Genomic DNA, 22,387 nt, shown 5'->3' on the forward strand with positions numbered 1-22,387 from the left:
GATTTTCTTTTATGTGCAGGGGCGGAGCTACAGGGTGGCCGCTTGTCACTCTCTGGCTAGCCCCCCATGGCCACCCTATAACATTTTGTTGAAATGTTCATTAGTGCGCATTGTCCCTCTACGACAATAAAAAAAAAAAAAGGAACAAGAAAATGAACGAAAAGGGGAAAAAGAGTGGGTGATTCGAATAGAAGCATGATCTGTAAGAGTTAATGCAGTTAATGATGTCTTCTTTTTTTTTTTTTTACACTTTTATTGTAAGTCTTCAAATCGACCCGGGGACATTCTTGCTGCTCCTGAGAAACAAAGCCAACAGGAGGTTTAATAATGTCGTTTTACAAGACAAAAGTTTCCCATAACCAAAAATGTGCATTACAGGGGTGAGAGGGGTTACTGCTGGCCGAAAGTGCGGCGTATAGCTCTTTTCTTTTTTTTTTCTTTTAATTTTTTTTTACAGCTTTATGTCCAACTATGTGTGATGCATTTTATCGGGCGACCTCATATCTATAATCAGTGAAGACAGCATGAAATTATACGATAATGAGCTCTCGACAATGTCTTCTAATAAGTCAAGATGGGCACATTTCTCACCCGCCAGTAGCAAGGCCAATTTCACTCGCTCGGCCCAAAGTCTTTCCAAAGTTTCCCACTTTCCAAAGTGAGCGAAAAGTAAAGGAAAAGTTCATGACATGGAGGTAAAAAAAAGTTCACTTGGTAATCATGCAAATCAGATGATCGCCGCCTGACGTTACTTTTTTAAAATCCTGTCAACAAGATTAATTTGTACAGGGATTAATTGTGTAAAAATTGCGACCCGGTCGGTCTCATTACCATTTAAATTCCTCGGGATGCTGGATTGACTTCAGGGACATGATGTTTATTATGATGAGGTTGTTTGGCGACGAGATTGTGTCAAGTAAGGAAGCGCTTGTTGTCACGGTGTATGTCACATTTCATCCAGGAGAGGGGGAAAAATATTTTTGAATAACATAGCCTGGACAATTTATTAGACGTTTTAACACCGGGAATTTTTCTTCATAGCCTCACTGGATGGTGGATGTGTACATTCAAAACATTGCATTGATATGTGACACTAAAATTAACATAATTTTTAGTTTAGTGGCTAATTCAGACAGTCCATTCAAGGAGGGCACAAAACCGCTGAAACAAGAAACCAACAAAAAAAATCAACTCACTCCTAATTATGTTATAATAATGTTATTGAGGGACTATATTTGTCCTGCATATTATTCCAAATCTGCAAAAAAAATTATTAGGCCTGCACATGTTGCAGGAAAGGGCAGTAAAGACCCAGTGTAAGCGTGACTAAAACATGTCTGCCATCCAGTGGTGATTGGTGGTATTACAACTTAAAACTTGCAGTTCGCCACCTGTGGATTTGGATATACGACAATTTTATTTTAAAAAATATTTTTTTCATAAGTTTGATTTTTTTTCCCCCACCCATTTCTGCCGTTTTCCATGAAAAAAAAAAATTCAGACAGGCCGCCAGTTGCCCAGTCCTGATCCAAGGTATAGCACATAAAATCACAAAATGTGCAAACTCCCAAAAAGCAAGATACAAAAAAGAAAAAAAAAAAACATTCGGGTATAAACTCACAACCTAACACAACACAACATGACTGGATGACTAACAACAGCAATTAACCGACAACACGCTGATGAGACAACGAGGCACACCTGGAGAAGTCACGGGTGGCTGGTGGGAGGAAGCTTGGTAGACACAAGGAACAGAGATGACGAGAACAGGTGGGCACAAAAACCTAACGAGTAGATCATATGGAAAACGTGACCAAAAAAAACCCCCAAAAAACTTAGGCTTGGTTCACACCGAATGTCTTGGCCATGCGGCGATTGTTTTTCAAGAGGACTTGCTTTGGTAAATACTTACTGCCAGCTTTTTTGTTACCACTTCCTTGTTGGTCAGTCAGGGCGCTTCACTGATTGGCTCCATTCCTTCCACGTGACATTCCTCGGATGACTCGCGTCAAAATTGACGAGCGGCAAAATTGTCTTAGCGCGTAGCCGATGTTACCTGGCTTTATTCTGCTTTTCTCAAATCAACTCTCAACTGCTGTCCAACTCAACTTCCAAAGCTCGCTCAGTTAACTTTGAATATGTTTTTTTTTTTTTTTTTGGGTGCCGCCAAACTCGCAGCAGACAAAAACACTTCTAATTGCCAAGCAGCTGCTTTGTGTTCCTAATTCCTCGTTGTGATGCTGACAACAAGTCTGAGCAACAGTGCCGCAGTTGGCGCGTAATTGTTTGTCGCTGTTCCCCCATTTCCATAATGATAAAGAACAAGCTGGTTAACCAACGAGCGTCAACAAAATAAGACGAAGATGATGGAGCAAGTGACAGACAATGGCGGCGGCGTTTGTTTTTTCGTGTGCGTAATTGCGTATTGATCTCGGCTGTATTGTCATGTTTTAATTAACGAGTCAATTACACGCAGCGAACGTGAGCTTTTGTGAAATTAATTTGCATTTACGAGTAGATTTTCGTTCTTGAAAAATATTTTTTTTTAAATGAAATGATCCACTTTAGGTTTAAACTGCCATTAAAGACTGACTTCAAATCCTTTAACTCCGAGACACAATTTCAAACCACTAGCGCACCATGCCGTCCTATAAAAAGGTAATTGGCTTTTTAGAAAGAACACGACGCTCTTGCATAGTTTAAACACTTTCTCGCTGATGTGTGATGTTTGACAAGTTTTATTTCTTTTCTTCCCCGCTCACAAGCGCTTTTGTGGCTTTCTGCCGACGTGCCGTCTTGCCTAGGTGAGCGATAACACACACACGGAGACGCACGCAAAGATCATTTCAGTTTAAAAGCCGCCGGCACCTTCATTGGGAAGCGGAATATTTTATTCTCAGGCTACTTTTAACGCAGTGTGATTTATGTGATGTTCTGCATTTTTGCGGCTGCGGGGACGTGATCTCCTGTATTGTGTTTTGCTTCATGGAATTGAAAATTAGCTTGATACGCAGCGGCTCCCTCAAGGATGCTGATGCTCTTGTTTCTTTCTGCGCGACACAAATGTTTCTTTTTAATCGCAGGTGTCAGCACGCCAAGATGGACGGCTGCTGATCTGACGGGTTTATAAAATGTAAACCTGCGCCACAGTCGCGGGTCAAGCGTCGACGCGTCGTTTCTCTCGTCGCAGTCTTGGCTTCAAAGTGCAGAGCTGGTGAAGCTTCAAGATGCTTCATGCCACTCCCATTTGAAGTTCAGTCAAAGTAAACATCAAGCAAAGATATTTTTTTTTTCTTGGTTGCTTTAGGATATTTCTGCGTGTTTTCATTTTGAGGGCATCTATATGATTGAATTTGCTCATTTTCAACGCTGTCATTAGTGTCTGTGGCGGATTAAAGGATTACAAAATTTACATCTAATTTTTAAGAGCAGTTGTTGCATTCATTTTCGAAAAATCTAATTTTAGGCATTTCGATGATTTGGGGACAGCTTGTGTCATGGTTAGTCAAAATCTCAGTTCGGGTACAGATTTGAAGGAGGAGTTGGTTTAGGTAGGGTTGTTAGTCGAAGTTACGGAGAGTCTTCACCATTTTCTTTGCATTGCTGAGGTTAAAGCATTTCTAAGCTTTTAATTTTTTATTTTGTGTGATGGTTGTATGTATGTGATGAATATTTACAGTTAATTGATATTGGTAATTTTATACATTCCTGGGGGGGTGTCACTTGTACATACATTTTTCAGTTTTGGTAGCAGGACTTTGTTAATATCACAAATAGCGGGAGCTTCCTGGACAGTACCGTTACAGCCCTGGTATGCTCTGAATTAAACTGTAAATGGCATGACTGCGTTTTAGAGACTATAAAGCCAATATATTATATTGAAATTTGACTAGAGGTCCTCGGTTTAAAACATTTATGACATGGTTACCTAAATATGTTGGAAGGCACCATAGTCGATTACTAACACTGTCTCGCAAACTATTGAAGGCATTTTGTTTAGGATGGCGTCGCGTTCCTAAGACGGTGCTGTAACCCGAGTTGTGGTCTACCCTTAATTTAAGTCATAACTACGGCAAATATTGCAATTAAAAACACTTTAAGGCCATTGATATAAAATTTAAAAAATGAGCTCAGTGAGGATCTATTCTGCCGCATTGTAAAATATTTCCATGCACGCTGTTCGTCACCACAGATGTCAAGACGTCATATTACGAGCACCCCCTGTAATAACTCTGCCGGTGTCAAAAGTGAGCATTAGCCTGCCTGTGTAAGTGATAAAACATCACATTGACTCGACACAGTGAACGAGCAACAATTGCTTCAATCATGCAGCCAGTCGCACTGGCCTGTGTCGTAATCGCCGCTCTTTACGCAATCAACCGGATCCGCAGCACATCTCCACGTAGCTGGGGCCTCGTAGCACACATGATCGGGAGGTTCTGCGCGTATCGCAGAATTACAAAAACGGGAACGCCGTGACAGCCCAACGGTGCGGATAGTAAATCACCGCCTGTGGCTCGGCGGGGCTGAGCGATGTCACCGTATTGGAATTGGAGATGGCTTCTGAAGTGATGAATGGCGGAAAGCCCAAAGAACAGATCTGGTTGGAGAATGCCGTGTGCACCTTTTTGAGATCCTCCATTTCCGTTGCTACAAAGGCAACATGACACCAATTCGTTGAAAGCCGCAGCGGAGTAAGCTGTGACAAACATAAGTGGTGTCAAAGCAAATATAATTGAAGTGATACCTTTTAACAAGAGGCAGATCGTTGTATGTCAGAAAGGCGTTGAATTACCCGTGGTTGTTAGCCAAAGTCAGGGAGAATCTTCCTGCAGTTTTTTTTGTTGGACTGAGTGGCTATTATAAAACTCAAGAACTAGTACGGCATTTACAAAGTATTTGTAGGGGAGTTTGACATGTATATTCATCGCTCCAACTATTAATACAGGCAATTATAAACCTGTAAAAAAAATAATCTGAAGTATCACATTGACCTATAAAATAAAAGCGTTCCGTTCTTATGGTGGTAACGTAACTTGAATTCCTCGGAAGGGGTCATACTTTAACGAATGCTAAGGCAGTTATAGTAAAAAACACAGAAAAGATTTATTTGAAAAAGCCTTTTAGGTCATATATATATATATATATATATATATATATATATAGCAATTAAATTAAAGACACTAACGCTACACTGAACATAAATATGTGGACTGCGTAGAGAGCCTTTTGGAACACCACTCAAACTGTCGTACGCTGTTTGTCAGTATCTCACCTCCTTTCCGTACTGAACATTAAGTAATTTTGAGAAGGAGGGGACCTAGTTCTAGACTTGTGGCCCACCCTCAGTTTCGTCCTGGAATGTCAGGCAATATTGACATGCATATTAGTATGCTGCAAAAATCTGCGGACTAAGTAGTGAGCCTTGTGGAACATCACCAATTTGTTTACTGTAAAAGCAAGACATTTTTACATTTATGTGGAGTACATGCAAAAACCTGTGGACCTAGAATAGAGTCTTGTGGCACACACGTCGGATTTGTTCTTGGCATGCTGTTTTAACTTTGGAACCTTTGATATATCTGCACCATTGTCAACTGAGTTTTGTTGACGTTTGTATGGAAATGCAGTTTCTAAGATAGATGGAAGAAGGCTTTTTGTCCTTGAAACACTTCATACTGCTTTTGTCATCTTTATTTTTTTTTTACTGTCATTTACCAAAACAGAACAATCCAAGTGCCCGTTTCAGCTCAAACATTTCAATTGCGCCGCTTCCCAGGCATAGCAGGACTTTCCGACATTTTCAGTCGCAATCCTGAGCTGCACCAAAATGTTACGACTCACCACAGAGTCAAATTCCCCTCCGCAGGTTTTACGGTGCACATTTTCGGGCTCTTTTGAACCATCGCAAAAAACGATCTGATGACATTCAAATCGCGCCAACGGTGGTTTATCAGTTTTGATCATGTCGACTGTGTTTGCCGCAAAGGAATTAGTTTCCTCCTCGTTTTTTTTTTTTTTTTTTTTTGGTTGGGGGAGCGTAAAGTATATCTCCGCTTCGTCAAACGGGATTATTACGACGCGACACCCAGCCTGTGACAATTGGTGCGATAGCTGTGACAGAAGGGAATGAGAAAGATATTTCAAAGCAATTCCTGAGTCTTTTTACTTTTTTAAATTGCAGTGCAGTTTAAAAAAAAAAAATAAAAAAGTCATCAGAGGTCATCTTGGTGTATACAAGAAAAAACTTTCGCAACTTTGGTTGTTGCCAGATTGATTAGAATCAAAATAGTCGTCGCTTGTGTGTAGAGTTAAAAAATGTTCTCAAAATGCTTTATACTGGCATATTATGTCTAAAATTCAATTACATTTACTTTAAATAAAAAAAAAAATTGCCTATTCACTTGTTGCTTGGCAGATTTGCCAATAAAATCTATTTGTTCGTGTTTTTACAGTATACTTATATCTGTATATGTTGTTAATTCAGTTAACACCTAATATTATGTCTTTAGAGCTTTTGGAAGACCGTGTTTTGGGGGGTCCTTGAAGTTCAATAAACTGCAAATATCACCTGTTGCTAGACAGATTTAATGACACCTAATATATATATATATATATATATATATATATATATATATATATATATATATATATATATATATATATATATATATATATATATATATATATAATTTTTTTTTTTTTTTTGGGGGGGTGATATCAGATAATTTAATTCATGTGCTTGTGTGGCTCATCATCTGTCGTCAGGCAGATTTAATGCCACTCCATTTTTCATGATTTGCTTGTTTTGGCAATGTCTATTTCGTATTATCTTTTATGCTGTCGGCTAAACACACAAACACATGCAAAGATTTATTGACTCGCATATGTTTTATTCACTATTACGCGATCTAGATCTTTCCTATTGGATGGGCTAAGGGCCGCGTTTTGTTTTCCCCGCATCCACTTAAAATGCATACTCCCGTGATGAATGCCAGCCAAGGACTCGGAATAATCTGAATTACATTGCAGACGTCAGATTACAAACGACGTTTCCCTCCCACATTGTTGTCTGATTTACGGGACAACAAGCTCCCCGCACGTTTGCCCGTACGTTATCTTACAAGTGCATTCTCAGCAAACGCCGCCATTATCCAGGATCAGTGCGCGCACTTCATCGTCGATAAGAAGTGCGACATTATACAGCGAACGTATGCAGATGGTAAAGGCGGGCGTTAAAGCGACGAAGGGGTGACCCCTCATTTTTTAAAGCGCGCCGTGCGAGTCTACGCGTGGCGCCTCATCTCCCTTTTAAAACACGTCGTCCATGGAGGAGTTTTATTTTGGGGCTATCATGCAGCACACGAGGGGAGGATTCTCTCCCGGCTCCCAATTCTAATCATGTAAATGAGACTGTATTTTTAGATTGCATGCAGATCTGAACTTTTTTTTTTTGTGCCGATACTTGCCTCGCCTTGGTGGAAGGTCAATCTCTTTTGTTTCCCCAGAGGTACGGCCAACAAAGAGCAATCAGTGTGGGGTATTAATATGAGACTCAAAGCGAATCAACGGCCGGCCGGCCGGCCTCGCATGTAGCGTTTCAAAGGTCTCCATCTTGCCTCTTGTTTCCTCTCGCATCAATCAACGCCACTTCGACCTGCTTAACACTCACGCCTCGTTGGATGGAGCGACCCTTTGTGCTTCTTCTTGGGCACAGATTGCACCTTAAACACTTTTTGGTTTCTTTTACAGCACAAAGATTTGTAACTAAGACCAGTTCTTGTATTAAATATGAGATTATTTGTTTTTAATGCACAGGTTGTAAAACGGGGCGGCACAGTGAACGACTGGTTAGCATGATGGCCTCACAGTTCAGAAGTTTAGGGTTCGATTCCGGTTTCCGGCCTTCGTGTGTGGAGTTTGCACCTTTGTGGGTTTTCTCCGGGTACTCCGGTTTGGTTTCTTCCGCCTACCTCCCGAAGTCAGCTGGGATAGGCTGCAGCATGCCCGCGACCCTCGTGAGGATAAGGAGCTTGGATAATGGACGGATTGGATGGTTTGCTGATTTTCTGACATATTCAAAGCTCTGAAGTTGAAAATGACAAAAATCAGACCGATATGGTCATCCCTGGGAAATGTCATTACAGTTGCATTAGCAAAGCTGAAATGGTTAGAAAAAAAAATAAAAAAATCTATCGTCGCTGTCCTGTGAAGAACACAAGTCCAATTTTATTGATTCATTTTTTAAATGTTCGTGTTAATGGGATGCCCCATTCACATAATTATTAAAAATGGTCGTGTGTTTTTCAAAGGACAGCGACGATATATATGGATGAATAACTCCAAGTTAAATCAATAGATCCAGAAAGACTTTTTTTCCCAACAATTTAATGGAGGCACATGTGAGGAAGGAAGAGGCCGAGAAGGTCCCCAAAGCTTGAGAATTGTTGTTTGCTCCATTTATATGCGTCGCTCCTCCATGTGTATTAAGGTAGCTGTTGTTTGAGAGTTTAAAATTACCATCAAATCTATGTGGAACCAGCACGGAATACAGTTCTCATTACTGTAGCAACGGGGGGGCGGAGCTTGGAGAGAAAAGTGCGCAAGCAGCTTCTACTCGCAGAGTGTGGGGAAATGAAACGCGGGCCCGTAAAGACAAATTTAATTTTACTTAACAAAAAGCCCATTGTGAGTAATTTGAGATGAGATCATCATTTGGTTTCTGTGACATTTTTGTCCCGTGGTGTATTGTGAGATATTGCCAAGAAAATTCAGTGCAGCTCTTTTTACCTTTTGGCTTTGACATTGCAGCCTTTCAGATAGCGTCGTCTGGCTGTGGCTTGAAAGTGGCGCTGGAACTTCAGCCAGCAAACGCTGCCAAGTCACTGATGTCACAATTTGGCAGTTGTCAACGGCCCCGCTCACGGGTGCATTTCCACAAACGGGCTGCTCGCGCAAGATTTACTTGCTTAATTTCACACTTGATAGGTCTCCAGAGACAAATTGTATACGCACTTTTAAAAAGTCTATTTAACACAACATGCCCTCTATTTTTTTTTTAAAGTCTTACTTTCTGACGTTACGCACAGAATTATGCACTTGTCGATTTAAGCGGTGGACACGCTCATCTGCAGACTTCCTCTCCAGTCTGTTTTTGCAGTGGCCATTTATGCACCTGAAATGACTTCCTGTTCATTTCCTCAGGACAAAATTGAAGGAAAATGGACTACAAAACGGATTTTTTTTTTTTTCAAGGACATTAGCAGGTTGGAGAGACGACGACCCAAGTTTAACGAATGCTCCACAGTGGGAGCTTTCCAACACACACACACACACACACACCCACCCCCACACACACACACACACAGACAGACAGACAGACAGACAGACAGACAGACAGACAGACAGACAGAGAGAGAGAGAGAGAGAGAGAGAGAGAGAGAGAGAGAGAGAGAGAGAGAGAGAGAGAGAGAGAGAGAGAGAGAGAGAGAGAGAGAGAGAGAGAGAGAGAGAGAGAGAGAGAGAGAGAGAGAGAGAGAGAGAGAGAGAGAGAGAGAGAGAGAGAGAGAGAGAGAGAGAGAGACATATACAAGGTCTTCCAAATACATGAATAATGACGAAAAAAAAAAATAGCAGTTGCATCATAACCTCGTGAACTGAGTCACACCATATCAAATCGGAATTGAACTAAATCTAACCGAATCAAATTGTTCCCCTTACAAATGAAACTGTCCTTGAACCGTTTTTCACATTGTGTATCGAATCGTCTTTTGCGGAGAAATGTACACCCCCCTAATAAATATATTTATTTATTTATTTAATTATTTATATTTTTTTATTTATTTTTTTAAATGATTAATTTTGTCGTTTGTTTACAATGCCAGCTGCTTATGTCATATTTATTTATTCGGTTAGTGTAACCCTTCTAAACTGAATTTATGGTACTTATTCATGTTTCTGCATGCATAACTGCTGACTAATTTTGCTGCCAATCTCTCTTTTTCATATATCTATATGCATATGTACTATCTTTTTCTTCATGTCCACATTCTTTGCTGCTACTGTACGCTTTACTGCTAAAAAAAAAAAAAAAACTTTTCCCATTGCGGGGTAATAAAAGCATATTGTTTTTTATGCTGATGTAAACTTTTAGGTGCCTTCCTCTTTTACTTTCATTGCGGGCCATAAGAAATTAATCCTGCATTATATCGTGTTTCGCCCGAAACGAGTAAAAGGGGACAGCTTCAACTTACAATTCTGGCTGCAGGGTTGCTGGAAATGAGTTTAATTTGTGTGTAACGCTCAAGAGGTAAACAGGTGAGTGCAATATTTTCATCAACAAAAAATTGAATGGGGGCTGTCACGAGGGGGGCTGTCAGTCAGCCCCAAGGTCAAACGTGACGACAGCCTGTCCTCGGAATCCGTGAAAGCCGGCGGATGAAGACGAGGAGATGGAATAAGAAAAAAGTGATTACAGTGGAATCTGGCATTCTCTGGATGAATGCACTTTGGCACTCAGAGGCTGATTGTGATTGACACTCTATGACCAGCCGCAGCCTGCCGGAGCATCTGTGCTGTCAGGTTGCCGGCGGTGGCGGCGGCGGCGCCAGTCCGGGTTCGGCGGGATTACTTTCTTCTGGAATAACTTTCCCCAGAGAAGATTACAGTAGACAAAGTGAAGTCGGCGTTTCTCTGGCTTCTTTTCAGCAGCCCGTCGCACCTTTTGGGGCTGTGTTTGGAACAATCCACACGGCTACGATTGAAGCTGATAGATTTTTGATGATTGATGATATGTCGAGTTGTTGCTCTCAAACTATAAGCGCAGTCTGATAAAGCGTTAAATCTTATTGAAACTCTCGCCTGGAGGTGTCCATGAAAGGAAAATGAATCATTCCTTGGATCTAATGAACTGTATTATGGACTTTTAACAGTTTAACAGGACAGCAAGCACGTTATGAATGGAAGTTTGATTTTTAAAAAAAATTTTTTTTAAATCCACTTTAGTCACTGTGAGAAACTGCACCGCGGACATGGACGCTCATGGGTGTAATTTTGATTTTCTTTGCACTCCATTTAAGGTGCCACGGTAATAACAGTGATCACAAGCCAGTGACTACAAATTGGGCAGCCCGCTCGACAACAACAAACATCAGCGAGCAGTTCAGGTCATTTTGTTCCTATAAACCACTTCAGCTTTGATTTAGATCATTTAGGGGAAAAAATGCTTGAGGCAAGGTCATACAGTATTTTATAGTTGGACAACAATATTAAGAGGAAAAAATGTTCCTGTGAAGCTAGCTAGCGCTCTGTTTGCTAGTGTAATTCTATGGTGCCGCTAGCTATATTTGTTAGCTTAGCTGGCTAAACTTTCAGAAGTCTTGGATACTAGCTAGGCCTCATCTTTGAGTTAGCAGTTGGTTAAAAAGCTAACCAAAAGCCTTGGCAAGTTTCTCAAACTCACACCTGGGTAAAGTTGGCTAGCTAGCTAAACTTTCCAAAGTCTTGGATATTAGCTAGGCTTTGTGTTTAACTTAGCAGTTGGTTAAGAAGCTAACTAAAAGCCAAATCAAGTTTCTCAAAATCACGCCTGTGTGAAGGTGGCTAGCTCCATATTTACTTTTATCATCTTCCGGTCCCACCAGCCTTCTTTGTTAGCTTAGCCAGCTAACTTTGCCAATGCCTTGAATTCTAACTAGGCCTCTTGTTTAAGTTAGCAGTCGGTTTAGAAGCTAACCAAAAGCTGTGGCAGGTTTCCCACGGATTTTTATGTGATGGACTAACAGTTGGTCACTCGCGTGTGAACACAAAGGGAATTCTGTCTAATACTGACAACTTCGGTTGCCGTTTCTCCTTGAAATACAAAGGTCTTCTTCACACAGTCAAGCTGTCTCACTCCAACATACTTCCTTGACACCAATTACTACTTTCCTATTAGCCAGCGCTTTGGCTGCATTTTGGGGAGCGCAGAGAGCATTTTTCAGCCCCTCAAAAGAGTCACAAATTTTCATCATAGAAACAAAGGAGTCATTTGGCCTCGTGATCTTGCGGTCATATCAAGCTAGCACGTTAACAAATCAGGATGTGACAAAATTGTGATAACTCATTAAAGCAATCCACCTTGTTTGCGCTTGATTGGTCTGTGGTGGCGCGAGACGGGCGCCCGCGGCCATCAGGCATCACCATTGATTAGTCATGTGACACGCGGCATGACGTTTTTCATGTTTCGCGAGCCTGACTGGCCTGTTGTTCCGCATATAATGGCGCGTGTCGGATGAGATGATTGTCAACCCACGCGCTACAACTCTAATGAAGCCAGCAGGACGCATATGATTAGGCAATGAGACAACTCCCACTCACTTCTTCGTGGAAATGCTTTTTCCAATAAGCACTTTAAATTTTGGGGGGGTTTTGGGGCGTTTGGTCCAAACAAAAATGTAAGATCAATATTTTTGAGAAAAAAAAATAGAAGTCTTTTTTTTCGTTAAAAAAGTCACAAGTAAAATACTTTCTTTTAATTTGGTATTTTTTATTTGAATTTATATATCTATTTTGGGGGAGGTAAATGTTATAAGCAACTAAGCGGTATCTGCCATCTAGTGGCAAATGGTGGTATTACAACTTTCATAAAATCAAATTACGTTTTAAACAAGCAGGAAATATTTGTCTTCCGATGTGTGTTGTAACTTCTCACCAGTCAAACAAATGATTTATTCAAAAGAGCTTTGTCAGGTCGATAATCATAATCTTAATCGAATTAGTTGATTTTAGCGGGAATATTTTACTTTATTGAAAGAATTAGGTTTATTAGAGGAACTAGTCAGACTTTTCAAGAATTCGAGCCAGGCCAGCGGTGAGAAAATACACCCAAGCGTCCGAGCACTAAAAACGCCACTTGGGGAAAACGTTGCTTTTATCTCATTAGCATTAAAGCTAACGCTTGCACAAGTTGCCCCTTCAGGTGAAATAAAACGACGTGGCTGCATCCACTTTACTCATTTCCTGGCCCTTCCTATGCGCTAATAAGGTAAATATAAAAAGCTTGCCGAGTGTTTTACAGCCGCTGTCAACCTGCACAGAGCGAAGAGGCGCTATATAAAAGATGGATGGCTGATAATCGTCCGACGGTTTGCATGAATTATGATTTCGCGGAATGGGATAAAGAGTCATTTTTGACGTTCACATTTTGTTTGCAGAGAGCCGATTGATTTTTAATATTTCTGAGGTGTGTTCTTCAATGATGAGCCACAAAGTAGTGAGATGACGCATTTAGTAGGTAATAATAATAGACCATAACCATTTAATTCCCCCCCCCTCAGATTAATTTGTTATGATGGTCAAGGTATGAATCTTGGCGACCGTTTGGCAAACATTTACGACCTTGAACGAACCCTGACAAGAACATGCAAGTGCAGCTATATGATGTCTGCCATCTAGTGGTGAGAGGTAACACAACAATTTAAAACTGTACAGTGGAACCCCGCTGTTCACGGGAGATAAATCTAGTCAAGATCCTTGTCTAACTGCAGGTATCGAAATTCCTTTTTGGAGGGAAATAAAATCAAAATTTCGTTATCACAAAATTTCTACAAAAGAAAATCGGATTAATTTTCCAGAATGGGAGTAACCGAATGAAAAATAATCTGTGAATCTGTGCACATGCTGTACATGTTTCTCTTCTTGCTGGCTGCAAGCCGTCCATTTTCAACACCCACATCTGTAATGCGGTTCCTTGCCCCGGAAAGGTCTACCGGTGCCTCAGGGCTCGTATTTTTGTCGCTGTTATGGGAAAACATCTCGTCACCCCCAACATCTCTTTCCCAACAGACCCCGAACTATGCCATCTTCCTCACGTGTTCCAAAAAGACACACGAATGCGAATCCGCCACATGATGACGCATCAGCGTGGACGTGACGGTGCCGTGTGCAAACAATAGGGAGACACTTGGGCTGTGTTTTTGTTCTCTCTGGCGCAGCTCCTCTTCCTCCTGATCTAAGTCGGCCTGACGTGTTCAACTCCTATCCTCGCTACCTATTTGCGGATGACTCTAACGTATGGTGACATGGCCGTGGGGGGTTTGGGGGGGGGGCAGCGCTTCCTCTGCGCTGTGCTGGCAATACGCAAGCTCGCTAATGTCTTTTGGCTGTTATTTATCTCGGGCGGAAAAACACAAACGGCGTCGGGAGAGGAGAAGGGCGGCGTGCGGTCAAAAATGCTGATGCTCGTAATGTGCATATGTGCTTTTATTTGCGTTCTGAAAAGGTTGCGTCCATTTGGGTCATATGCAGATTTCGACAGACTGTGCTGGAAACGGAAAAAACCCAAAACGTGTTTCCCCATTTAAATGAATGGAAATGCCACTAATCCGTTCCAGCCTTCCCAAAAAAGTCCAATAAGAATGTTTCCGGTGTGATTTATCTCAATAATATTAGAAGAATATTAATACCTCCTACCAAAATCCAGAATCTCAGAGCAAAATTACCCCCCCCCCAAAAAAAAAATTAATAATGTTAATATAATCCATAAACTTCTCAGTCATTTCAAAATTTATTATTATTTTATTAATCTTTCACTTGACAAAAACAAAAGAAAACTGATACTAAAACTAATAAGAACAAAACTGAAACTATCATAAAATATCCAAGTGAATGTTTGGTAATTTTGTTGGTTTTATTTTTGGAATCATACGTTATAATATGAACAATGTATTCCAAAAAGTTTACGTAGCCCCAAACTGTGGCTCGCGGACCCCAATTTGAGAACGACTTGTTGTCCAGATTTAGCACATTTCCGACGTATTCTTTATGGTGGAGCGAAAGGTGAGAAAGCAATCGACTCTTTATCCATTTTAATCAAGCCTTTCCCAGGTGCGCGTAATAATAGGTTACATTTTAGCAATGGAGTCCATCAGGATAATCACCTTGGCTTTCTGTGGCCGCAATCAGCGCCACACTCTATCGCAAGTTTAAATCGCCCAAAGAGGCACAAAGACGCCTTTCAAAAGAGGCTCCGATAACGCGGGCAGGCCATTTGGATGCTTCGGAAGAAAAAAAAGACCATTAAAAGCGGCTTTTAAAGAGCAACATGGCGACGGCGCGGCCATCAAAGGTGCGCTGCTGAATAGAACGACAATTTCCGTCTTTTGGAATTTAATCTTAGACATTCTTCGGACAAAAGGAAAAATATGTGAAGGGATGTTAAGGCCACGAGACGGCTTACAGGAAACAAAATGTCGTCTTTTTTACTGCTTTTTTTTTTGGTGTGTATCTGGAAATCGATTTTGTAATCAAAAGCTATTTGGGAATGTTGTTTTAGCTGCTTTAACACAAGTGGAACGAAACCACCGTTCAAACGTTGGCAGCGTCGTGAAAGTAAAAATGTTTGCCTCAAAGTCAGCGGTTCTGCTTGAAACGTTTGTTTTCACAAAAAAGCAATTGTTCTATTGCTGATTCCGATAACAAATGAAAAAGGATAGAAGACATAGTCTTTCTTCATTTGGGATCGCTTTGACTGATTTTTCAAGACTCCCAGAACAAGAAATGATAAAGACGCAACTGGATGCATCCACCAAATAAAAAAAATTGAATTCTTTCCATCACCAGAAAAAGAGTTGAATTCTATAAAGTTTTTGATTTCTCATTATAGTTACTTTAAAATTTTGTTCTGAATTTTTTTTTCATTAGCCTGGTTTCAGTTTTTAGGTAGGTTTATTGGTTTAAATTAATTTTATATTTTAGTTTTACTTTTTAAAATATAAAGTATTTGTTGATTGCCAGATTTTAAAAAATTATGCCGTATTATGCAATAATATTCAGTGAATTACAATTGATATGTCAAAAATGAATGCATTTAAAATGAGTCAAGAAAAATCTGTAAAAATGCTCAAAAATAAACATGTATTTTATAAGCTACAATCCAGCGTCTCAATAGTTTGGGATTTTTCCCTACAACTTAATTTTGAAGTGTTTTTTTTTATTATTAGTTTTTGGAGTGGCTTTGTTACTTTTTTTAGATGCTTGGTTTTACATTCTATTAGTTTTAGCATTAGTTTTTTTTTATATGAAGGATTTATTGAGTGCAATATTTTAAAAATATATATATATTGTAAGAACATTAAATAAACCACAATAGACAAAGGACTGATTAAATACTTTTATAATAAACTCCAAAGCACATGTATCATATTGAAGGACAAAGACGGAAATAAATGCTCTCGTTGGATTGTGAAAGGTAAAACGTCATTTAAATTAGTCAACCCCCCCGAAAAAGTCTTTTTCTTTCATTAATGAGAATATTTTTTCAATTTAAGATTTACATATAATTATTATTTTTTTTGTTAGCTAAAAATGCACAAACTTTCTCAGGGGCCCCATAAATGTTGGGGGCCCCGTGGTAACAAAATGGCCAAATGATTCATGCCATTTCAATTGTTTCGACTGAAAAACGTGGTCACGGCGCCGATGCAACGCGCCGCAATCCAAGAAAAGAGTGACGAGCACGCGTCAATCTCAAATTTGGCTCCATCTTATCAACGAAAGCAGTCGGCTGATGTTTCCCATTAGCGGCGGTGGGTGGAAGTAATCAGCAAATATGCACGTCTGGCGTGGGCACACTTGTGAAAGAGAAGCCCAGATTCGGTTTGCTCGCAGCCGTTCTATTTATAAAGCGCGCCACACTCGCCTGTCCTCATGAATAAACCTTACTGGGATGAATGCTTCCCACCGGGAATACAATATGGAAGCGGGGGGTGGGTGATTTAATGTCCGCACTTCCATCGCATGGAGATGCGACACATCAACAGTCTCCGAAAGCAGGATATGAGCACGCATGAATGCGCGTGATATCATGTGAACGCACACACATGAAGTGGCCGCACGCCCGAGGCGTCTCGTTGGGCTAGCGCAATGCTAGCATCCGATTGCGCAATTTCAGCGTTGTTAGGGTTGTAAGGCAGGCAGGGCTTAAAACGAGCATCGGTGTTTTAGATTGGAGGTTTAAGTCGAAATAAGTTTTTGAAAGATGGGTTAGGGTGTCAAAAAGGCATTTTTTTCCGTCCAGGGCGAGGGTTTCAAATTAGGGTTTGAAGACTGGGTTCAATTCCAATTAGGGTTTCAATTCAGGTGTCGGGTTTCAAGTCTGGGTTGGAGTTTTAAAACGAGGTTAGGATTTAAAAACCTCACTTTACAAACCCAGCCTTTTTTTATAACCCTAATTTTAAACCCAAACCCTAATTTGAATTGTGAACCTTTGTTGAAACCTTACTTTGAAACCGTGACGTCTCGAAATTCTGCTTTGAAACCATACACCTGTCTTGAAACCCTAACCATTATTTGCAATCCTAACCCATGTTTACAATCCTGATTTGAAACCTTGTTTGGCACCTTTTGTCTTGCCTTGAAGCCTTACTTTTAGCCCAGATCCTTTCTTTAGCCCGTAATTTGAAATATTACCCCTTGTTACCAACCCTGACCTTGGTTTGAAACCTTACTCTGAAACTGTAACCCTTGTTTGAAACCTTAATTTAAAACCTGTACCTTGGATCCGAACCCTAAATTGAAACCCTAAACCTGGCTTGACACCCCACCTTCAAAACGTAACCCTTGTGTGAAACTCTTGCCATGTTTTAAAACCTTACTTTGAAGCCCTAACTATTGTTTGAAACCTTAACCCTGGGGTGACCTCCGACTTACAAACCCTAACCCTTGACCAAAACCTTTACCTTGGCTTGAAACCGTACTCTGACGTCCAACCCGGCTTGAAACCCTAATCCTAGCAGGTTATTAGTTTTAGTTTTAGTTTTTTCTATATCTATAGAAATACTATGGAGTATTTGGTTAGTCACTCTACTTTCAAACCCGAACCCTTGTTTGAAAGCTCACCCCCGGCATGTCCCTTGTAAGGTGACACATGAGCACCCAAGAAAAACACAACATCTTGTTTGCCGTATGAAGCCATGTGGCACTTCCCGCGTGTCAGCCCCTCTTCACATTTCACCTTTCGCAACAAAAAGAAAAACATCAGGCCCTATTTACGGGCTAATCTGCGACGGCATCAAAGCAAAAGATTTTTCGAAACAACTGTCTGGGATTTCTCTGAGCCGGCGCGCTGACGCGACCCCGAGGTGATGCCGGCGGGATTGACAAGACGTTCCCGCCGGGTCGGAGGTGCCGACGAATTTGGCATAAATCACGGCGACGGGTTTTAGCCTGTCGCCGCCGCGCCGCCGGATACTAATATATCTCCCGCTGTAGCTCGCCGGTCCCGCTGCCACAAAGGCGCCTCGGGGGAAATGAATTGTGTGTGCGTGCAATTTGGGAGGAAAAAAATAACACCTCGTAAATATTAGCAGGTAGCTACGGCACGTGCGTGTTTGTCGGACATTGATGTATGCTGTGTGTTTGTTTTTTTTTTAATGAAGTGAAGCAATAAATTATGAAAAAAAGATGCCTAAATAAGATGCCCAAATAAAGAAATTTAATTTAATTTTCCAAAACTATTATTGGGTATTTATTATTATTATTATTATTATTATTATTTTATTTATTTATTTATTATTATATAATTCACATGGACTTTTTGTACGTTATTTTTCAAATGAATCTTTTGTCATTTTTGACGTATTTTTTTTTAAATATATTTATATATTTACTATTTTACATATTGATGTCGACATCTCGCTTGTTTACTTGCGTCATCTCCCTCGAGTGTCTTTTTCATTTTAACACACGTGACCACGATCATGTATGTTCAGTAAATATGTTTTGCAGTTCATGTGTGGGCTTCGCTTTAAACTATTTATTTATTTACCCCCCCACCCCCCCCCCCCCCACCCCTTTCCGCACGTCACATGACCTCTCTAAAATAATCTCAGCCTTGTTCATATTTTATGCCTCTTGCCTAATTTAAAGGAGGGAATTAGAGCAGAAAATTTGGCGGGAGGGTGAGTGTGTGTGTGTGTGGGGGGGGGTTGTTCTTTTAATGGACACACACACTTGACACTGGGCGCCATCTTGTTCTTCACACAAACAAAAAAAATAAAAGCTGTGAATCAACCAAAATCTACATCCAGTTTGGGACTTTTTTTGGGGTGGGTGACCTGAACGACGTAACAACGTTGAGACTTTCCTGGCCCGCTTTTGCTCTACACCGTTCGAGGTGAAATCTTCATCGCCATGACAACGAGGATGCCTTCACCTCATATTTGACCCCGCAAACAAAAGCATCCAAAATGATGGCTTGCTTGTCACATGGAGGACATCACGGAGCAAGGCGTCTACACACGCACACGTGCGCACGCACGCACGCACGTGCGCGCCAAACCGGCAATGGTGCCTGCGAGCTGTTGGCGCACCGCTGAAGCGAAGCGTTCTGCTCAGTATCCAACAACTAGTATACTCCTTTTTCCCACACTCGTAAGACCACCGAGCTCTTCAGTGTGCATCCAGTCTTTTTTTTTTCGTCCCACGACTTTCGGACATTTCTGCGCTCTAGTAGAACGACTTTAAAGGCACACTGGCAGACAACTACTGGAAGAGTGACTTTTTAAAAAAAAAAATATTTATGACGGCGGTCCACGACTTTCTTACGAGTGTTTTTCCACAACTGAATTTCTGCTCACTAGTTGAGCGACGACATCTTTCTCGTGATGCTTTTTTTTTTTTTCCCCACGAGGGCCTTTTCGAACTGTTTGACATTTCTGGTAAAATGATTGTCTTACTCTGTGTGTCTTTGATTGTCTCTCTTCCCACTCTCTCTCTGTCTCATTAAAAAAAAAAAGGAAAAACAGTTTGCTCTCCGTCTTGAATTTGCTTTTGCTGCCGGGTGGGCATTGCAAAAGAAAATCTGTACTCAGTTGCCTTACCTGGCTAAATATAACAAGCGAGCAGTCCCAGACGTGAAAGCTTAACTGTCTTAAAACCTGAACTCCGCCCAAGAAGGAGCCGATTCAAATTGGCTCTTTGTCTGCCGTGTCGTAAAAGAGCTTTTCACATGCGAGTGAATTGAAATGGTTTGGTAAGGCCGAGGCCGTCTAACTGGATGTCGAGCGTGCAGGCTTGCCTGTCGCATCAGCAGGACGTCAGCCCGGCCCGCTTCGACGTCTCTTATGCAACGCTTGATAGGTGAGGTGAGGGCTCCACATAATGACTTGTCTGGTCTGCGACTCGGCCCCCCCAAAAAAAACATCCACTAACCATCTTTTCAAAGACCGGAATTTGAACCCGTAACTCAGGCATGGACCCAATTTAAAACCGTTCAAAGCCTTGATTCGAGCTTGAAACCCAACTTTGAAACCCTAAACCTTGTCTTTAAGACCGAATTTGAAAACCTAAACCTTGATTTGAAACTTTAAATTGAAACCCCACTCCTGGTTTCAAACATAGCAATAGCAGCAAAAAAATGTTTGTCCATCTCAGGGGGCGGCCATTTTGTCACTTCTGCCAACTGAAAATGACATCAGAGTTGCTCAGGGCTCAACTAACGACCAATCATGGCTCAGCATCAGAAACCAGGTGAGCCTGTGATTGGTTGTTACCATAGCCCTGTGATGTCATATTCAGTCTACAAAATGGCCGCCCTCCCTGAGTTGTCTAAAAACGGGTGGATTTTGCTGCTTAACTCATATTCCACAAATGCAATAGTAATCAGAATGCCATTTTTAGTCTCGTGGAGGTGCATAGAACATTTTATTGGAACAAATTTCCGGGGGGTTGACTTCCCCTTTAACCATTGTATTTCAAAACCCTAATCATCAAGTCTAACGTGAAGCACTAAGTCAAGTTTAAAGCGTCTCTTTAAAATCTCGCCATGATTTGAAGCCCTAACCCTACTTGGAAATCCTAACCTTGTAATTCCTCCATTTTCAAGCCAGCTGGACGACCCCGACATGTCGCTCATGTAAAATGGAAGTGAGCCCGTTTCATATGCATGACCGACTGGAAGCTGCACACGTGGTGCGTTTTGTGTGTTGTGTGTTTGTGTGTTTGTGTGCAGCAGCCTGCAAAAAAAAGTCCAAATCTGACTAAGATTACATAACTCAAATATGCTTGTTCTTTGTAAATATTTTTTTAATCTATTATATCATATTTCTAAATGTGTTTGTATAATTTAAAAAGTGTGTTTAAAGACCATACACGGATTAATCACAAACCCACCTGAATATGGGGGTCCGTGACATTTTGTCTTTTTTTTTTTCAAGCTTCGTTTTTGCTGTGTAAACTTTACGGGAAAGAGACGAGATCTTATAGAAATCAAGCCGAATTTGTGTGCTTTGAGTCTTGTATTCATTTCAAAGTCAAATGTGGCACAGCTGTCGCCCTCCGCCCGTCTGAGTCCCCCCTGAAAGCGGAGCGACAGGCTTTGCACATCGGCTTCATTCTCAAGACAGGAAAGATGTCAGCCCGTGGGCGACGTGCCGCGTGTACTTTATAATTAACCTCTCATCCTGCGCGCCTGGCGTCTCGCAAATATTCACCTCGTTTCAACGCAATCACAATGCTTCTTTTAATGTGTGTGTTTTAAAAAGAAATGCCAGCTGGACATAATTCTAAAGCATTCAAAAGACTTCCACCAAGGTCAAAAAAATCAAACACATTTTGGAATGTTAAATGAAGGCAATGTGATCCTAGCAGACCCACTGACTAATGAATGCACCAGCCAAGGGGTGTCAAAGTCTTTCTCCATCAAATTTATGCCCGTTAAAAAAGTCATATGCCGTAAATTTACCATACACAATTGCAGAGGAATTTCTCTTTCGTTATGTAATGTGGCGTCTTTAAAGGACACACGTCGGACTTCCATTAAATTCTCGTTTTTATTCTTACAAAACGGCTCTGTTGGCCGAAACCGAACATAACTCCGGGCAACTCGCATCGTCATCAAAACAACGGATCACTCGCTCTCACTCTTTCTATCGCACACACCTCCCGTTCTGTGAGTCGCCTGATGCATTAACAAAAATCGGAAACAAATCAGCGAAACACAAATGTCAACACAACAACAAATGACCCAATTCGTTGCAGTGCAATATATTTTATGCCAGCAAATTTAATTTGAAATCCAAAGTGATGAATAATAGTGAGAACGTGTCCCGTTTTGTTTCTTGCTGTCTGCGTGATCTTACCTGTGTTTTTTTCTCGTTTCCCGTAGGAGGCGTGGTGAGCTGACATGGGAATGATTTGTAATTGATTGCCAAGTGTGCTTACTTAGGCAGTGTCCTTATTCACAGGCTGCGTCCTTCAAAGGCCACACTTCCGTCACTTCCGGTACGACCCGCCACCACGTGAGTGCCTAATTCTAGAAAAATAATTCGCAGGCTGGGCTCTTCGGCACTTTCACTGGCTTCTCCCCATATATGAGGTGAAATTGTGGTGGGTTTAACGTGAATTTGGA

The 22,387-nt window shown here is 41.1% G+C and overlaps 1 long non-coding RNA gene across 1 annotated transcript; it reads left to right on the forward strand.

The window, feature by feature from the left end:
• Window positions 1-1,840: 1,840 nt before the first annotated feature.
• On the forward strand, window positions 1,841-3,201 carry LOC148333091 (uncharacterized). Its single transcript, XR_015844214.1, has 3 exons — window positions 1,841-1,900; window positions 2,766-2,804; window positions 3,084-3,201. It is a non-coding gene; the product is annotated as an uncharacterized LOC148333091 (long non-coding RNA).
• The last annotated feature ends 19,186 nt before the right edge of the window (window positions 3,202-22,387 follow it).

The sequence above is a fragment of the Idiotropiscis lumnitzeri genome, chromosome 7 (genome assembly GCF_059441095.1).
Source record: "Idiotropiscis lumnitzeri isolate Australia: NSW breed Sydney's pygmy pipehorse chromosome 7, RoL_Ilum_1.0, whole genome shotgun sequence".
In the NCBI taxonomy this organism is placed as follows: Eukaryota; Metazoa; Chordata; class Actinopteri; order Syngnathiformes; family Syngnathidae; genus Idiotropiscis; species Idiotropiscis lumnitzeri.